Raw genomic sequence first — 20580 nt, 5'->3', positions numbered from 1 at the left:
CAAACATCAAACGTGACACTTAACAATTTTCTTTTCGCGAACTAAATAGGCCCTAACTACTTATGAAAATTGGCCAAATTTAAAAGGTACTATGAATTTAGCATCACACACATCAATATTTTTGATAAGTACTTGTTGGTATTTCTTAATGATATTACTATAAATATAATTCCCAGTAATGGCGCATAAATACTTCTGATATATTATGGTTACAGAGTTCATCTGCAAGCACACGGATATACCATTGTAGCATTTCACCCGAGAGTATTCCAAGGGTATCGTATTTATTTTATCCCGTGGGAAGATCATGTAGAGACCAAGAACTCGATTAATAATTTATATATTACTTGTGATAATCATGTTCTAAGCAGGGGTTAAGATAATCCAAGGGTAGAGTGACACACAAGCATTAACTACTCATTCTCATAATATATCATCTAAGCTAAGTGAAAAGAAAAGAGAAAGAAAATATATTCCTATACTACTAATATATAGTATATATACATTCTAGTTAACTGATATACTAGATAATACCCTCTATCCAATGCCCTCCTGGTACATCGAGAAGCCACCCCTGATTGTCGAGTTCCTTACGACAACTCGTCTTAACCATACAACCGGGGCTAAATACGAAGGAGTACCCTTCCCAGGGAATCAACTTAGGATTATATACCGGCGCGGAGAAATACCCGTACTGAGCTGTCACCATCAGCGGCCCAACTCTCATCCGCAATATATAACCCCAAATAATGATATCCCGTAATCTAGACACCATGTCTAAACTACCAGATACTACTCTAATATCATCGTCATGACATAGAGTAATTGCATAAGCAAATACTATACCCGCACCAAAGCATCTCCCAGATAAGCTAGCCGTATATTCAGTATAATATGAACATAATGTAAAGTAGGTACTCATATACTCGGAAAGTATTTCAATACCATAAATGTATTTAGAATAATATTCTAGTAAAAGTACAAAGCTTACAAAAGAGAAGAGAAAAACTACTAGAGCCATATCCGAACTCTTCCGAAGGCTTCCGGACTCCTGATTTCTACTCTATTCCTATTCCACCAGTTAGATACTACTAAACTAAACTTGAGAGAAAAACGAGAGCTATTGCTTGAGGTGTGTGAGTGAAGTAAGAAGAGGAGCTCCTTTTATAGGCAGGTAATGACGGTTGTGACGGTTGGAATGGTCGGTATTACCCTCCAACCGTCACTGGGGATCAAATCCAGCCGTCCATCCAAACCCTGCATCCATTGGCGCCACGGAAGGTTCGGCCGAACCATGGGCTGGCCCAACCCAACCCATCTTCGGCTGGCGGCCTCCTTTGTTGTTCTCCTTCGTAGACTTGTGAATTTTGGCCCAATGTGTCGTGTTATTTTTGAGTTCTTGGCCCATTCATACATAAGTCTGGTTCTCGACACCGTCCGATTGATTTACCGTCTGAGTTGATGTCGATTCTCCTACACTTTATTGTCATTCTCTACAAAAGGTTAGTATACCTAATACTGGTAGAATATTATTATTCTAACAAATATATGCATTGCAAACATCACTAGTTCTCCTCTATTTTGGTAATATTGACGGTCGAAACTGATCGATAACGATCTTCAACAGTACTCCCTCCGTAACTCTGTATTTTAATGTATGACGCCGTTGACTTTTAAAACAATGTTTGACCATTCGTCCTATTCAAAATTTTTGTATAAATATAAAAATATTTATGTCATGTTTAAAGGACATTTGATGATAAATACTCCCTCCATTCCAAAATATAAGGCATAACCACCCTTAGCCCAAACACCAAGAAAATAATTATTACCATCTTGTAGTTTAGATTATCCTAATAAATACAATACATGCATCCAATAGAATTAGAGAACATGAGAGTGGAGGATTTAAAAAAGTAATAATTTAATGGAGAAGGGGATATAGTTAATGGCCTACATGCATGCATGCCTTATATTATGAAATATCTAAATAAAAGGTGGTTGTGCCTTATATTATGGAATGGAGGGAGTAAGTCACAATAAAATATATGATATTATTTTTTTAATAAAACGAACGATCAAACGTTGATAAAAAATTAATGACGTCATACATTAAAATATGGAGGGAGTAATTTATATTTTTTTAGTTAGAAAAAAATAATATTGTGTGCTTTTTAATCATGTTATTTCTAGGATGTTGTTATTTATATTCCGATAATACCGTGTAAGTTTGTTAGTCGATGATATTGCGCATATTACCGATATCACGACTACGGAAGATGTAAATAGTGCCGGTTGGGAAACCCTTTCGGTGCCGGTTTTTCCAACCGGCACCCGGTTGGCGGCACTGATTAGCTAGGGTCAAAGGTGTCGGTTCCAAAACCGGCACCTTTGAGGCGCCCAAGAGACAAAAAAAAATCGGCTCAATGTATCGAGCTGATGCATTGAGCGGTCAAGCCGATCCCATCCCAAATCCCAAAATTTCCTCAAATACTCAGAAATCACATTCATCAAGAACACTCATGTTGACGGTCGTTAGCAATTAGTTTCGACCGTCAATATGACCAAATTAGAGGAGAACTAGTTATGCTTGCAATGCATATTTTAGTTAGAATAATAATATTCGACTAGTATTAGGATTACTAATCTTTTGCAGAGAATAACCATAAAGTGGAGGAGAATCGACATCAAATCAGATGATCAATCAATCGGACGGTGTCGAGAATCAGACTTATGCATGAATGAGCCAAGAACTCAGAATTGACATGATGAACTGGGCCAAAATTCATAATTCTGCAAAGAGGAGCAACAAAGGGGGCCACCTGCCGAAGTTGGGCCAGGTCAGCCCAGCCCATGGTTCGGCCGAACCCCCCCTTGCAACCGTTTGATCCAGGGCTTTGCCTAGACGGCTTGGATCAGCCCTCAATGATGGTTGGAGGGTATTTCCGACCATTCCAACCGTCACAACCGTCATTGGGAGGTTATATAAGGAGCTCACTCTCTTCATTTCTTCACACACTTCAAGCAAGAGCTCTCTCATATTCTCTCAAGTTTAGTTTAGTACTCTCAAGCTAGTGGAGTAGGAATAGAATAGAAATCGGAGTCCGGAAGTCTTCCGAAGAGTTTGGGTATGGCTCTAGTAATTCTCCTTTCTTCTTTTGTAAGACTTGTACTTTATTTAGATATTCTTCTTTATACAATTATGGTATTAGAATACTTTCCGGGTATATGAATGCCAACTTTACTTTATGTTCATGTTATATTGATTATACTACTAGCTTATCTGGAAGATGCATAGGTACGGGTATAGTGTTTGCTTATGCAATTACTCTATGTCATGACGATGATATTATAGTAGTATCTGGTAGTTTAGGCATGGTGTCTAGATTATTGGGTATCATTATTTTGGGTTATATGCTGCAGATGAGAGGTGGGCCGCTGATGGTGACAGCTCAGTACGAGTATTCCTCCGCGCGTGTATATAGTCCTAAGTTAATTTCCTGGGGAGGGTACTCCTCCGTATTTAGCCCCGGTTGTATGGTCATGACGGGCTGTCGTAAGGAACTCGGCAGTCAGGGGTGGCTTCTCGAAGTACTAGGAGGGCATCAGAAAAAGGGTATTAGCTAGTTAATCATATAACTAAAATGTATGTATAATTTGTATACTAGAAGTATAGGAATAGATTCTTTCTAGTTTCTTTCCACTTAGCTTAGATAATTTAATATGAGAATGAGTAGTTCTATGCTTGTGTGTCACTCTACCCTATGGATTATATTAACCCCTGCTAAGACTATGATTATTACAAGTAACATATAAATTATTAGTACGGTTCTCTCTACTATAATCTTCCCATGGGATTAAATAAATACGATACCCTTAGAATACTCTCGCGTGAAATGCTACAATGGTATATCCGTGCACTTGCGGATAAACTCTGTAACCATAATATACCAGGAGTATTTCTGTGCCATTGTCGGGAATTATATTTCTAGTAATATCGTTAAGAAATACCAACAACTCATCAACATCATCACATTCATCAAGAACACATCAAACATCATATTCAAACACATTCATCAAGAATCAAGAAAAATCATCATGCTGCCTTCACCACCAGCGCCACTGACGTCTCCACCGCTGCCACCCTCATCGGATAGAGAGGAGGAGGGCGCCGCTATCGAGGCACCGCCGTCGCCGCTACCGGCCCGTCGGACCACCGCCGCCTCCCCTCCCGCCGCCGAGCCACCGCCGGGCCGTCGCCACCATCTCCCCTCACGCCAGATCTAGTGGAGGGGAGGGCCCCACCACCGGGCCGTCAGACCACCGCTGCCTCCCCTCACGCCGCCGACCCGCCGCCGCTGCATCGCCTTCCGCCGTCACGCCATTGACGCGACCTCCCCTCCCACCAGATCTGGCGGAGGGGAGGGCGCCGCTACCAGGCCACAGCATCCCCTCCCACTGCCAACCCGCCACCGCGCAGCATCCCCTCCCACCGCGCACGTCGATTTCGGTTGAGGGAGAGAGAAAGAGGGAACCGATTTGGTGGAGAATGCTGAGAGAGAGAGAGGGAAGGAATGGATAAGGAGAGGAGATGAGAGGGGATGAATGGATAAGATCGATGTGGGCATGTGGCCGGGGGTCGGGTCGGCTCGATTTATTTGGGTGCCCTTTTTTTTATAAAAACCGGCACCTTTAATATATTAAAAACCGACACCTATAACATAAAACCGGCACCTGTAGAATAGATGTCGGTTCTAAATTAGAACCAGCACCTATAATTGTTTAAATGTGCCGGTTTTTTATGATTTCGATCTACGGAGGTGGGGAAAAGGTAAAACTGGCACCTATAGTGACGATACTTATTTGATGTTTTGATGTTTTGTAGTAGTGTATGATTTCAATTTACTGAGGTTTGGGATCTGTCAATGCATGGCCTATGTCTCATTATTGAATGTTTGCTAGGGAGGTGTATTCGTATGTGTGAGTGTGATATGCGTGCGTAGTGAGTGATGTGCGCGCGCATCTTATACGAAACTATTAAAAAAAACATATGCTAAAATATATAATATTTGACTTACACAGTTAGAGCAAGTTTAAAACTACAGCGAATTACTAGCTCCAATTTATTTATAGTCAATTTAATAGCCAATTCATACAACAATTAACTACAAATATATATATTACATCATTAATAATTAGTCCCATATATCATACGCACATAGTATCTTAGAGTTCGTGCTACAGCTGGCTATAAGCCTGCTTCTCTTTTCTCTCATCTCTTATCTTCTCCACATGTGCTTATAGATGACTTATAGTCTATTATTATACCTACTCGCTACAATATCTTACGTAGTGACACTTCTGTAGAGTAGATTTTTGAATTTCCTCTAAAACCAAGAGTTATATAGTCTATATGCACCTTCTAAAGGTAATATTTTACTCTAGAGATACTTTTTAAGACATTTTAGTAGGTTTTTTGAAAATTTATCTTGTAGAGGAATTTTTGAAACTTTAAAATTTATCTCATATGTAAAGGTATTTGAACCTCTATCAAGTCATTTTTTCGAATATTAATATAGGCTAAGTAAATAAATATATCTAATGCAAGATATATTTTCATGTAATGATATGAGGATGAGATTGTTAATGTATTGAAGATAAAAATAATTTATTCAAAAGGTCATGAGTTCAAAGATTGACAACGGTAAGGCATGATATATTTTTGTCTTTCTTACATTGTTTGTGTCTTGATGTTTCGGGAGAGCGTTGTCAATGATGAACTAGGAGTCGATTTGGGAGAAGTTGATGTCTGGAGGATTAGCAGATCATGCGGGATGTTTAGACTGAAGAACAATACATGTGGTTGTGAAGATTCCATGCGGCATATGAGAGGGATTGTTTGTGTATAGAAAGCAGGCTCAAATTTGAAACGAGTCTAAATTTGGGAAGATTGAAATTTGAATTATGAAAGATAAGTTGTGTACGTGGATGAGTAGATAAGTTCCTAATGTATTAGGACTACTTATACATATTGAATTTGTGGCTTTTAGGATGCTACTTTTGGATATAAATAGAAGAGGGCTTAAGTTCTCTTGGTATTCATTTTTTGAGAAAATTCCCTCTCTACCCCTGGAAATTGAGCCAATCCCATATATACTCTTTGAGTTTTACTCGATCCCTAATGTGCCCCTGAAAATTGCTTTGATCCCTTCTATACCCCTACCGTTAGATTTTCTAACAGATCCTCCTGTTAGCTTGTCAGTAAATTTGAGAAAGACAAAAGTACCCCTGGTAACGTTAGCTACTCGGTCGCCTCTCCCAATCCAATCATATTCATTCCATCTAGTGCACGGGCGCAGGCATCGAGCGTGTAACCGGGCCAGCGTTCCAAGGACGACCGTCGCTGCCGCCCGCTCGACCTCCCACGCCGACGTCCATCACTGCCGGCCATCCCGTCCTCGCCCCCGCCTGCGTCGTCTCGTTGCCTTGGGGCGCCGCCACTCTACCGATGAGTTGCTGGTTACCTCCGTCCCCGTTGCTTGCAGGTGGTGCTGTTGAGGCCACCACTCTCATCACTGGCAAAAGAAACCACCGTGGAGTAGGGTCTACGACCTGACCGTCAGGCTGTTGCTCTTAATTTTAGTATTTTCTTTTTTGATGCCTACATACATAGTATTAATCTTTATGCCCCTAGGTATTTATATATGTTAGGGAAAAGATTGCAACTTGAGCATCAAAATATGTTACTGCACGGTTGAGTTCAGGTTGTGCATTATTTTGACATTTATAATGATTAGATTAGATTAGAGAACATGAATTTGGAAGATGCAAAGAAACTCAATGCAATTTTCATTTAAGTTTGCTGTGACGAAGGGGTTGTTTGAGTGGCAATAAAGTCTTAAATATGTCCTAGACAATAATATACTTTTCGGTCAACATATTTTAAACACTAAAAAATAGTCAAATAAATAATATGTAACTATCAAACTCACATTTAACCACACACTCCTATTTTAGCATCCTCGCATAGCCAAGGGAAGGGTATATAAAGGATCAAGATGAAATTTCGAGGGTATATAAAGGATTGAGTAAAATTGAAGGGTATGAAAGGGATGGGCTTAAATTTCAGGGGTATATAGAGAATTGGCTCTTGATTTTTCGTGAAAGTTGAGTTGAGAGAAAATTAGGGTTTAGCCTAGATTTCAAGCTTAGTTGAATTTTAAGAGAGGAGTGTTGTTTTTTGCACTTGTAAACATAATTATAAGCAGTAAGTTTGATCTATTTTTAAGAGTTCTTCGATTTATGTTTTTCTTGGTTTTGATGGTCACAACGGTGGGAGCACGGTGTTAGATCGGCGGCTACCCAGCGATTAGACCGGTGGTGCTTAGACGGTTGGACCGGCAGCGGCGACCGGTGACGGCGGCTTGGAGAGTGGTTAGACCGGCCGATCTACACTGATCAGACCGACGGTAAGGGTACGGTCAAACTGGTGTACAATCTATGGTCAGACCAGGCTTCAACTGGAACTTTGTTGAGTTTGTGGGTAACATTTAATTCTGCTAAAAGGTTTTGATTTTTGGTGATTTCAACCGTTCACCCTTTGGTAGCTTTTTTTTATATGTAATTCGATCTTACAGCCCGTGGTTCTGCATCTCCATTTCTTGGAAAAAACAATTAATTATCATCAGCGGCCAAACGACCTTGCTAGCTTTGGATTAAATAATTGATCTCGCCAGATAGATTTGAAGTAATGAATGAATATATGAACAGTTTTCAGTTAATATTGAAGAAATTCAGGTGGAGGTCTATAATTTTGGCCGGCCGGTACGAAAACATCAATAGAGGGTCATGTGATATACTCCGATCAGGACGATCGAGAAACTGAATTATACATATATACTATATATACTAGTAAAAATGCCCGTGCATTACAACGGGTGAAAAAAATTCATGAATAATCATTTCAATGACAATGTTTGTATTTTAATGAGCGGCTTTTTTTTTATATAAACGGTGCTTTTTTCTTGTGCGATTTTATCAAACCATTCAGAAATGGCGCATTTCTTTCTAAAAGTTTTTTTAGCATTTTTTTTGCTTTTTTACTTACAACGAAAACCACATTTTTCTCCCTTTTTTGCTTTTCTTTTCTCGTGTGTTTTTTGCCTTTTTTTACAATTATTTTCTCACGTGTTTTTTTTACTTGTTTTTTCTTCAAATGTTCTTTTTTTTTTTGCTTTTTTCCAATACAGGACTTAGGGGAAACTTTTTTTAATGCACCTTTTTGCTTTTTCTGCTTTTGTTCTCTCTTTTATTATTATTTTTTATCAAAAACGACCTCAAATACCTTATTGTAAGATTATAGGGACTCAAATGTAAATATAAAAATTACAGGGACTAGAATGCAAAAGTACAAACCCAAAAATTAAAATAATATAAAAATAGAATGCTCCCGATCTGTAGCTTCCGTTTTTTTGTAAACAGATCTTCAATCCGGCACATCATTTTGTTTCACCAAGATGTGAGAGATATCACGGTATAGATTGAAACCGAGAGGAGAGGAGTGGTGGCTGGTATCTCGGACTCAAAAGGAGTGGCGCCTTTTATTTTTCAGGGGAATCGGATCTATAGTCGGACTTTTTTTTTCGTTTCTGAGAGAGAATCGGATAGGAGTCGGACTTTTTTTTATTTTTTCGCTAATTTTTTTGTTTTCACGGAGATTTTTTTTCGCCCTTTTTTTGGCACGGATTCACCTTTTTTTTTATCGGACAGTTACGGTTTTTTTTCTCACTCGTCTGGTTTTTTTCACCGGTTTTTTTGTTGCCCTTCTTTTTAAGGGAATCGGATTATTTTTTTCGCCCTTTTTTTATCAGACAATTACGTTTTTTGCCCGGTTTTTTTTCTCGCTCGCCCGGTTTTTTTGCCATTTTTTTCGGACTATGGAAGCATCTCTTATTTTTTTAATTATTTAATTAGTAGAGATTTATTAGTGGTCTAAGATACCCCTAGATCAGCATAGACGTACTCCCTCCATCAAAAAAAAAGATAAACCCTGGGTTTCCGTGTCCAACGTTTGACTGTCCGTCTTATATGAAATTTTTTATAATTAGTATTTTTATTATTGTTAGATGATAAAACATGATTAATAATTTATGCGTGACTTATCTTTTTAATTTTTTTTATATTTTTTTTCAAATAAGACGGACGGTCAAACATTGGACGTAGAAACCCAGGGTTTATCTTTTTTTTGGGACGGAGGGAGTACATTGCTATCAGATCTCATAGAAAAGTCTAGTAGCTAGTATGCGATAACGATATTAATACAACAAAACGAATTGACACTGTAACATACTATTATTGTGGAAAATAACCGAAGTCAACAAATGAACAGTGTTCAATCAATATCAGCGAAAATCTGCAGATAGCTTGTGATGGCGAGCTGAACTCATCTAGCTTCATATCTGAATTATGTTTAATGGTATGTGATATACCCTTCGTCCCAAAATATAATAATCCTACGCAACTACTAACAGTGTCAAAAAGTTATTATCACCTTCCAGTTTGAATTACTTCATTAAATAAACATGCACCCAACAGGATTAAAGATTTTAAGTTGCGAGAGATTTTAAAAAAATATATAAAGGATAGGGTGCTAGTTAAGGCCTCCTTTGATTCATAGGAAAAAATGGAGGAAAAACATACGAACAAGAACCCTATGGGATTTGGTACTGTTCATCCCTTTGATTTGTAGGAATTGAAGATAGGAAAAGCATGGGAAAATTTTCTATGACCATGATTTCAAGGGAATTACATAGGAAAATTAACATCCATCTTGAGCTTATTTTTCTTCTCCTATGTGTAGGATCGAGGGCAAAATGGTTTACCCTAGTAAAACCATTCCATTCAAATTTTAATTGCTATTAACTTAATACTCAACATTCTTATGTTTTTCCTTTGTACCAATCAAACGATCATTCCTACAATTTTCCTATGTTTTTCAATCCTCTATTTTGCATATAATTTCCTACACTATTCCTGAGTTTTTTCTATTCCTACGTTTTTTCAATCCTGTGATTCAAAGAGGCCCTTAATTGTATTTGTATGTATATACACATTTTATATTATAATACATTTTATAATATAATGCATTGGAAAGAATGATTGTGTGCATGGAGGTAATACATCGATCCTACTCCCTCCGTTTTAAAAAATAACCAACCTCGTACAATATATAATCCATCGAATTTAGGATGTTACACATTGTAATACAAGTGTGTGGTTATTATTTTTTTTTTGACAGAGGGAGTTAGCAGATCAAAGAGATCGACGAAGGTACGTCCTGGCGATCTTTGCTGTCAGATCTCATAAATAAGAGTCCACTACTCTTATTTACTGTAACGAGATTACTGTACGCAACGAAATGGCATTCGATGACCTACTACACGACTACTACTAGGGACATAATTAAAGTCAAAATAGTGGGCCGCAGTTACCACTGTATTATTAATAAGAGCAGGTACAATAGCAGGCTATAAGCCAGCTGCAAACATATTTTAAGAAGATAAATGAGGAGAGAGAAAGACAGCGGGCTACAGATTTATAGCCAGCTGTAGCACGGACTCTAAAAAACAGTGTGTGTATGACAGGTGGGACTAGATATTAATAGTGTAGTATGTAACTATTGTATGAATGAGCTATTAGATTGGCTATTGATGAATTAGAGCTAGTAGTTGGCTATACTATTGAACTTGCTCTAAGGAGTTTACGCACTCCTAGTACCCACTAGCTAGCTAGCTATAGACCAGAAAATCAATCACTTGCGCAAGTGCATGGTTTCACACAATTTTCATCTACGAAAATAGCAAACAAAAAAATCCTTACAAAATTTCATAGGGAAATATAATTAAACGTATAATATATATGTATATGTTGTAGTTTCAGCTATCACACTGGATTTCAACCGAATTGTTCGATTTTTGAAAGAAAAATAGGATTTCAGTTAATCGTGTGAAAAATTAAACGCCATTATTACTGGCATATAGCATTAATATTGGATGTTTGCACGCAGGTTCATCGACCAATCCGGCTGCCTAGCTTGCATAGTACGTAATTAATTACTGAGCAGTTAAGTGTAGCAACTTGCAGTAGCATTCGATGATCCATCTGCCTTCCGGGCTATACTGATTAAATATTATTGGTGCCCTGGGCTACCGTAACCACGTGATCAACACTGTGACCACAAAAGAAATTTCGAACCATTTTGCTACTGTGCTGCTTTAATTTCATTGACCCATGCTATGCTGCCAAAATTGACATTGAAAAGCTCTATTTACTCCCTTTTACAAGTAGAATCGATATTGGTTGCCCTAAATGCCACACCCTTCACTGGTACTCTCTCTATTCCACGATAACTTAATTTATAACCACTTTTACATAAAACAGTACTGTTCGTTGAAACATGACCATTCGTATCTCATATTTTTTTGTTGTAATTAATTTTCTAGGCTCTAATTGACAGTAATTAACCCCCAAAAATAGAGCTTTTGTGGAACAAAATTTGAAAGCTAGCAACCAAGTCTTTCTGAAACGGAGGAAGTATTTTTTTCTCCTCTCTCCATTACTATTACTACTGATATATTTCTTTTGTTTGATTTATCTCCAGCTTCATGTATCTTCTCATCCCCTTTAATTTGGCCAGCGACACACCTACCACTGTCCCGATCTGCTCCGCCACCTTTCTCAACCATTGTGCCCCAACTCGTATGTTCCAGTTTATCACATATAGGTAATGGTTACAGGTTAGTTAATGTATAACACAACAATTAAAAAAAACGGATCATGGGTCTATCAATTACTACCTCAGTCTCAAAATAACGCATCTATAAATTTCATCCGTCTTATTTGAGATTTTTTATGAATCGTATTTTTATTGTTATTGGATTATAAAATATGAATAATACTTTATGCGTGACTTATGTTTTTTAGTTTTTTTTAAAAAAAAATTAAATAAGACGGACGATTAAAGTTGGACACGAAAAATCATCACTGTGTTTATTTTGGGACGGATGGAGTAGGACGCACGTCAAGCAGATTTATTTTTAGTCAACAAGGTAGCTGTGACAGTATTTTTTTTTTCGATGTGTTGACTTCAAGACATATTCCGTTGATATATATTTTGTTTATTCCTGACGATTTTTAACCGTCAGAGGTATTATATTTTTTTTATGGAAGGAGCATGATGATTTTTAACTGTTAGAGGTATTAATTTTTTTAGTAGAAGGAGCATGGACTCTCCACTTAACATTAACCCCAGCAATAGATAGGACAAATCATGATACATATGCATAGAAAACAAATGTGGATGTACTAATTGTTGGTGGACTGATTACTATATATATGATCTATTTTATTTGGTGATATATATACATCCAGGAGATTGCACTAGACTTAATCAATGATTGAATTTGCCCTTACGAGTGTGTCCTCCCAAGTATATAGGTATGGTACTGTTCCAGAGTAGTTATCATGAAAGGCGTGGAATATAGACATATGTGGTTGGCGGATGCCGACGATAAGGAAGGAGGCTGGTAAAGCTCTGTTAGATATATAAGGTCTTTTTGATAGGATTCCAACTCCTAATTCTAACTTCAAGAACGAAGTATAGAGTGGAGCAATGGATTCCCTCTAGTTCATTATTTCCTCCGTTTCATATTATAAGTCTTTCTAGCATTACCCACATTCATATAGATGTTAATGAATATAGACATATATGCTAGAAAGTCTTATAATATGAAACGGAGGGAGTATTTATTTTAGATCGCTCCAATACACGCTCCCTTTTCTAGTAAAGCTAAAAATATTTAGTTGCATGCGCTTTTATCTTCAGAAAAAGTGAAGCTGGAGCCAGAGCACTGCCAAACAATTAAACCATAACATCGAGCTAGAGTGCATGTACATTTAAGAACAAGAAGAATAGCAAGTCCTCTTTGGTCAAATGTGTTGAGCTAACGGTGTAATGTAAATAGTTGGCACCTAATTAACAATTTGTGGGCCATTTGAGATACAATTAGAACAACGATACACATGACAACGAGGTATTAGCCGAAATCTGGTGGCAAAGTAACACACATACTTTCTTCTCTACAGTGGAAACGGTACTGCAAATGGCCTATATAATTTATGCAATGATAGGTTCGACGTACGCATGCATTTGGCAATTATATATAGTTATTGTTTATCGCAAATATATTGTATACAAAACCACGCAATGCACGCATCATTCTGCTAATGATCACTTACGAGAGACAATGCAGTACAAGTCCCTTTACGTGACCTCTCACCTGCCTATAGCAAACTACCAGCTCAATATGAGAGGGTGGCATTCTTGTAACGGAGCTACAGCACGTACGACACAATAGAAATTAATGTAAGTGGACTAACCCGTACTACCTATTAACCTAGTGGGCCGACTTATATATTGTACCCGTTGTTCAGTTAGGGTGTGTTTATATCCTGAAGTTTGGGGAAAGTTCGTAGTTTGGAAAAAAAATTAGGAGTTTATGTGTGTAGGAAATTTTTGGATGTGATGTGATGTGATGGAAAGTTGGGTATTTTGGGTGGAACTAAACACGGCCTAATCTATATGTTTTTACGAATTCGAAGTAGAAACTACGATATACTCCTTCTGTTCCAAAATATAAGGGAGTTTGGGTAGATGTAATATATTCTAGTACAATAAATCTAAACAAAGAATATGTCTAAATTCATTATACTAGAATATGTTACATATCCACCCAAAATCTTTTATATTCTAGGATGGATGGAGTAGGTAAAAAATTTACGACACGGATTAGTAAACTCGTTGCATGCTTGGGACTATGATTTGCAACCGTCTATGTGAAAATAGTACCAAAGAGTATATAAGTAAGTATTCCATCCATTCTCAAATATATGTGACGTTCTATATATTCAACCAAAATCTCAAAATCTTAAATCATTACCTATGTAAATATATTAGGATATACTTAGTGCTCCCCTATTTTGACCTTTTTAAGTTAAACTTTTATGAGTTTGACATGTTTGTAGACATATGTAGCAATTCTTATAATAGCGAATTAGTTCTATCAAATCTAACATTGAATATACTCTGATAGTATGCTTGTTTCGTATTGAAAATGTTGCTATATATTTTACGGTAAACTTGGTCAAACTTATTTTTTTTGGCAAATTTTGCTACAGGACATCCTTAAATCGTGGTTTTAGCCCAGGGACACCGCACGAAGTCGGTTTTGGGGGAATACATCTCATAAACGTGGATATTAGCCAGAGGACACCGCGCCCATTAAATTATACTATCTGTGCTGACTAGGCGCGGGGGTTCCCTTTTTTTTGCGCGAACGAACCAAAATGCCCCTTAAGCTTGGGCAATCTGCTCATATCGAGCTGGTTAGACTCGATCTGTTCGAGTCGGTCAAACCCTAGCTCACCATTCTCCACCACCACCGACGCCCACGCCGCCGACTCCGCCGCCACTGCTCTTCTCGCCATCCCCGACAAACAGCGCCGGGATGCAAGGGTGAACCGTGCTGTGTGTGTATCTATCCTCCGGTGATGTCTACACCGCCGTCGCAGGGGGTGGTGGCATGCGCGCCATGGCCGGAGAACCCGAAATGGTTGCCAAAAGGGTAAGTTTTATTTCCGCTGCTTTTGATTCGTTCGGGATGAATGGCTTGGTGAATCTGATTTGTTGGGCTTGTTTTTCGCTATATTTGTCATCGCATTGTAGGATGGATCCAAACTCTGCATGCAGAGTTGTCATTAATGTTGTTGCTTATGTTGAGTACATGGATAATGGTAGCCAAGATTATCATATTTCAAGTGTTATTAAGTGGGTTGTAGATAAAGATGTCACCTGTTGGATAGATTTTATGAAGGACTTGGATGATGAAATCATCTGTGGTAGTGCCCAAGAGCTGACAGTGACTTTCTGGGACAAAAGAGTGTGGGTAGGGATGTTGAAATTTCTTCTGATGCTATTCTATTAGAGGCTTTAAACCAGTATTGGGATGTTAGGAAGCTTACAGTACAAGTGACTGTGAGTGAGGGTGGCATGCCTTGTACCCAAATTGTTTCTTGTGTGGAGGAAGCTAGCACAGTGGTTCCACTGAGTGTGGTCTTACCCACACAAGAAAGTCAGGCTAAGAATGTGCCAACCAAAAAACTTAGCAAGGCCAAAGATAAAGGTAGTGATCATGCTATTCCAAATCCAGATCCATGGGGTGAGTTCGATGAGGTTGAGTATGTAGGAATGAGTGATGAGAAGGAGAATTATAATGACTTGGTGTCAGATGATGAGGCCAATGATCCAAAGTATACTCCTGAAGATGATGGTGATGAAGAGAATGATGAACCAGTAGATGATCTAGAAGTTAATGATAATAGGGGTTGTGAGCCTCTAATCCATATAGCAGATGTAGAAAATCCAAGGATTGAAGTTGGTGTTACTTTTGAGGATGGACTTTGTTTTAAGAGGTGTATGAGGCAATATGCTGTCCTGAAAGAGGTTGAACTTGCAGTTCCCTACTATGAAGCCACAAGGTACAGGGCCTATTGCAAGGCAAAGAGGTGCAGATGGAGGATCCATGCTTCAAGGTTGCCAGATGGTCGAACTTGGCAGGTATGTAGCTAAATCTTTATTGTTTTTTTTTTGTCAATTATGTTCCTTTTAAGCCATTGAATGATAATGTCAAATCTGTAACTTGTTGTAGATAAAGAAGATGCCATACAAGCATAGGTGTGCTAGCACAAGCAAGCTGGAGAATAATTGCATGGCCAGTAACTCTTGGGTGAAGGACAGAGTTATCAATAAGCTCAGAGAAGATCCAACAATAGGGGTTGCTCCTCTGAAGAAGACTTTAGAGGAAAAATATTGTATTAAGTTGTCATACTATGTAGATTGGGATGGTAGGCAGATGGCTCTAGATGAGATACTTGGTGGATGGGAGCAAAGCTTCGAGGCTGTTTACAGTTTTAAAGCTGAGATTGAGAAGAGATCCCCTAGTAGTATAGTTGAGATAGAGTATGATGTGGTAAATGACAAGCACAGGTTTAGTACGATGTTTATTGCTATGAAGCCCTGTATACACGGCTTTTTGAATGGGTGCAGGCCATACCTAGGCATTGATTCAACTGTGTTAACAGGCAAGTGGAGAGTGCAGTTGGCATCTGCTATTGGTATAGATGGCCACAACTGGATGTTCCCAATGGCTTATGCAGTTTTTGGATCTGAAACAAAGGAGAACTGGGAATGGTTTATGGTGTGCCTTAATAAAGCAATTGGATCCCCACAGGGGCTAGTACTGTCTACTGATGCAGGCAAGGGCATTGATGCAGCAGTGACAAGGGTGTTCAATAATGGAGTAGAGCATAGGGAGTGCATGAGACATCTGTACAAAAATTTCTAGAAAAGGTTCCATGGAGAAGTTTTTGAGAGAAACATGTGGCCAGCTTCAAGATACAGGCTATCCCTGAGGCTTGAAGGCAATAAATTGGGAAATGTAATGAAGCAGCTCCATGACAAAAGTAGGAATCTCAACTACAATCGCCACAAGAGTCAGCCATTTGTAGGTGAAGTCAGTGGTGTAAATAGAGACTTGACTACTTGGAGGCATACAGTGGACTTGACTAAGCAAGAATGTAGCTGCATGGAGTGGCAGCTAACAGGCCTCCCATGTAGGCATGCCATCTCTTTCATTGGATCTCTGAGAGAAGTGCAGCTGGAAAACTATGTCAGCCCCTACTATTCTGTGGAAATGTTCAAGACAGCTTATGCCAAAACTGTGCCACCAATGCCAGACAAGAGCCTATGGGAGAAGGTGGATACTAGATTCAAGATGTGGCCACCAATACTGAAGAGATCAGCTGGTAGACCTAGGACAAGGAGGTTCATTGGAGTTGAAGAAGGGGGGTCAGGAAAGAAAAGAAGGAGATACAACAGGTGCCATGGCTTTGGCCACCTACAGAAGACCTGCAATGAACCAGTGTATGATCCAGATGCCCCTCCCCCAGCCCCACCCAAGCCTAAGAGAGTCAGAAAGAAGAAAAACAATCCTGAACATGTGCCTAATGATGACAATACAACTATGTAAGTGTCCTGCATATACAATTGTCTGAATTTAACAACTATGTTCATGTGTTTTCTGCATTGCATTTACAATTTTCTGATTTTCTCATGTCACAGCCCTGCTGCTGTTAAACTTGGTGATCTGGGTGTTGCTGCTAGTGATCAAGCTGCTGTTGGTGCTGTTGAAGCTGTTGCTGGTGCTGTTCAGGCTTTGGCTAGTGATCAACCATCTGGAAGCCCTAGACCAGTTACGAGGAGCAAAAGTGCTCTACTGCACTCCTCCCTAGTTCATTCCAGCCCCCTGAAGGCCAACAAGAAGAAGATTGCAAAGAAGTTGTAATCCAATACTAGTACTAGTATACTAGGGTACTTTATTTTGCAAAGAAGTTGTAACATAGTACTCAAGTGCTCTAAATTTGCCAGCTGAAATAGCAGAGATGGGCACTTATTAAGTCAGTACTAAGACATGTATTTTGTGTCAATGGACAACTGTAATGCTCTAGAAGTAATGACTTTAGCTATGTTGGCATCTGGATGCAAAATGTGGTTCTCTTTGAATGTGATTGTCTTTGAATGTGGCATGCTTTATGAATTTGGTTGCAAACACTACTTCTGCAATGTGTAGCACATATGAACAGATTTTCAAGCATAAATTGCATCATATTTCATTGAAGATCATTTCTGCATGAAAATTGCATCACATTCCATTGAAGTTCATAAATTGCATCACATTTCATTGAAGCTCATAAATTGCATCACATTTCATTGAAGTTCAAACATATAACATAGTACTGAATACATTTTTGCATCACATTGCTACTTCTTATTTCATTGCATTCATGGCTACAAACACAACTACTGCAGTCACAAGTATAATCCCAGCCACCCTAATTGTACTCATTGCCTTCTTCAGCTCACTTCTCATCTTCTCAATTGTATCATTTACTCCTCCCATTGAAGCATTCAATGAATCTGGCACCTCAACTTGTGTCCTCTGAGCATTGCAATCTGTCCATGCATGTAAAACACCCTCCTTGACCAACCAAACAGCATATTCCCCTTGCCACATGAAAAATTTACATTGCGCACCACTCTGAAATATGAACAACACACAGCTTATGAAATACCAAACTCCAAAATCAACTTAAACCCTACAAATACAAAATTTGGAGAAACTAAGGGGTAGAACTTACATTTTGTCCTCTCAGGCAGCGATAGAACTTGCGATTGAAATTATCTTGCTTCTTGCATGTCCGCTCCACTATCATTGAATCGACATTGCAGAATGGGCATTTAACGAGAGGCAACTCACTTACCTCACAAACACGGCCAACACGAGAGGGGGAAGCACGGGAGAACAAGGTAGCTGACGACATCGTTGTGGAAGAGGCCGCCCTCGCCAGCGTCCAGATCTTCAAGAGGCGGCGGCGGAGTCGGTGCCGCGCGCGGTTGGTCGGGGATGGCGAGAAGAGCAGCGGCGGCGTGGGCGTCGGTGGTGGTGGAGAATGGCAAGCTAGAGTTTGACCGACTTGATTAGATCGAGTCTAACCAGCTCGATATGAGCAGATGGCCCAAGGGGCATTTTGGTCCGTTCGCGCAAAAAAAAGGGCCCCCCGCGCCTAGTCAGCACAGATAGTATATTTTAATGGGCTCGTTGTCCTCTGGCTAATATCCACGTTTATGAGATGTCTTCCCCCAAAACTGACTTCATGCGGTGTCCCTGGGCTAAAACCACGATTTAAGAATGTCCTGTAGCAAAATTTGCCTTTTTTTTACTCAATTTATCGTGAGATTAAGACACTAGTGCATCGTTATATCTTTAATATCTTTTGATCATGTTAATTAATGTCTAGAACATTAAAAACACATAGGTGGTAATAAACAATATATATATATATATATATATATATATATATATATATATATATATATATATATATATATATATATATATATAGAGGTGGGGGTAAAGCTCTATTAATAAAAGGGTACCCAGGAACCCGGTAAAAATAACCTTTTAGCAATAATTTATCTATTTTTACCATATATGTGTGTGTGCCCTTCTCAGTCTAAATGACTTAGACATTGATATCAGCCTAAGCTTGATCTAAAGCAAAGTCAACGAGTGCTTCCATTTCGTTCTAGCTCCGCCTCATATAGGCTAGCCCAATGGTAGTTATAAGTTTAACTCAGAAGAGACATATATGTATAACTAAAGAGCGTTATTCCAGTCCAGCATTTTGTACCTCCCGATACTGGGACCTGTAGGTACCAAATCAAATCTGGCTATCCAATTCATGAGGGTAGATCGGATCAAAATTAGGGTGGCTCGTCTCTCCTTCCCACGCGCAGTTCTCCATCATCCTCATCTGCGGCAATCCTACTATTTTTCACAACACGCTCGCTCGCCACCTTGCCCTTCCATCCCCTTCAGCACTGCCCTTCTCCGCATGCGCTGCTTCTCCCCTTCCACCCTCTCCAACACCGCTTCTCTTCTATCTTCCCCTCCATCATGAACTCCCCCTTCTCCCCATAGTGGCACGGCAAGGAGGTCTCACCCTCGTCGATCCATGGCCGCCAACGGCGGCGAGCGCAAAAATGGTTGAGAGGCAGCGACAGATGTAGCCAGCACAGTCACGAGGGACGAGAGGTGGCGCCGGCAAGGAATGGAGGACCGACAATGGTGAACAGCCGCGGGAGCGGCGAGGGAGAGATCGAGGGGTTCTACTGCCCGCATCATCCTCTCATCCAACCATACAGCCTCATCAATACATACCATGCGAAATTACTTTCTTACCCTTCCACCTCATTTCATCCGGTGGTACCAAATCAGGGAGTAAAGTGTACCTCGCGATACCGAACTCTAGCAGCCGTTCGATTGGGTCCAATCCAACGGCCTAGAGATTTAGGTATCTTGCGCACTACCACAAACAAGATTTTTGCATGCAGGTAAATCGATTATTGCGTGCGGGTGGGAGGCCCGCACGCACCCTAGGGTCGGGGAAAATCACGATTTTCGTGTGCGGGTGCGTCACCCGCATGCGAAAATCACGATTTTCGCGTGTGGACGCTTATGTCGCCTGCACGGGAAAACAAAATACCCAAAAAAAATTCAAAAAAAATAAAAAACCTAGAATCGGCGGCGCCGCCTCCTCCTCCTCCTCATCGTCGGTGGCGGCCTCCGAGCCGCCCGCCTCCGCATCGCCAGCCTCTGCGCTGCCGCCCACCAGATCCACTCTCCTCCGGCCGGACCGCCGCCGACATCCCTCCCCTCCGCCGGATCTAGGGAGGGGAGCGGAGCGGATCCCATGCGGGGGGAGGACGGACGGCCGCCGGATCTGTGCGGGGACGACTACCGTCCGCTGGATCCCACGCCTCCACCGCCGCCGCATGGAGCTGAGGCTGCCGTGCGCCAACGCCGACCGCCGCCGCGCCACCGTCACCGAAGCGAGGACTCGCAG

The 20580-nt window shown here is 40.0% G+C and overlaps 1 long non-coding RNA gene and 1 pseudogene across 1 annotated transcript; one reads left to right on the top strand and one right to left on the bottom strand.

Annotated features, from left to right (window-relative positions):
• The first annotated feature begins 14666 nt into the window (after window positions 1-14666).
• On the top strand, window positions 14667-17459 carry LOC136355350 (uncharacterized; annotated as a pseudogene).
• Window positions 17460-17858: 399 nt separating this feature from the next.
• On the bottom strand, window positions 17859-18694 carry LOC136354952 (uncharacterized). Its single transcript, XR_010738878.1, has 2 exons — window positions 18313-18694; window positions 17859-18212 (listed from the first exon to the last, which is right to left on the bottom strand). It is a non-coding gene; the product is annotated as an uncharacterized lncRNA (long non-coding RNA).
• Window positions 18695-20580: the final 1886 nt, after the last annotated feature.

Source organism: Oryza sativa, chromosome 1 (assembly GCF_034140825.1).
Source record: "Oryza sativa Japonica Group chromosome 1, ASM3414082v1".
In the NCBI taxonomy this organism is placed as follows: domain Eukaryota; kingdom Viridiplantae; phylum Streptophyta; class Magnoliopsida; order Poales; family Poaceae; genus Oryza; species Oryza sativa.
Note: the sequence above shows the minus strand (reverse complement) of the source record. Positions and strands in the feature narration are given on the sequence as shown.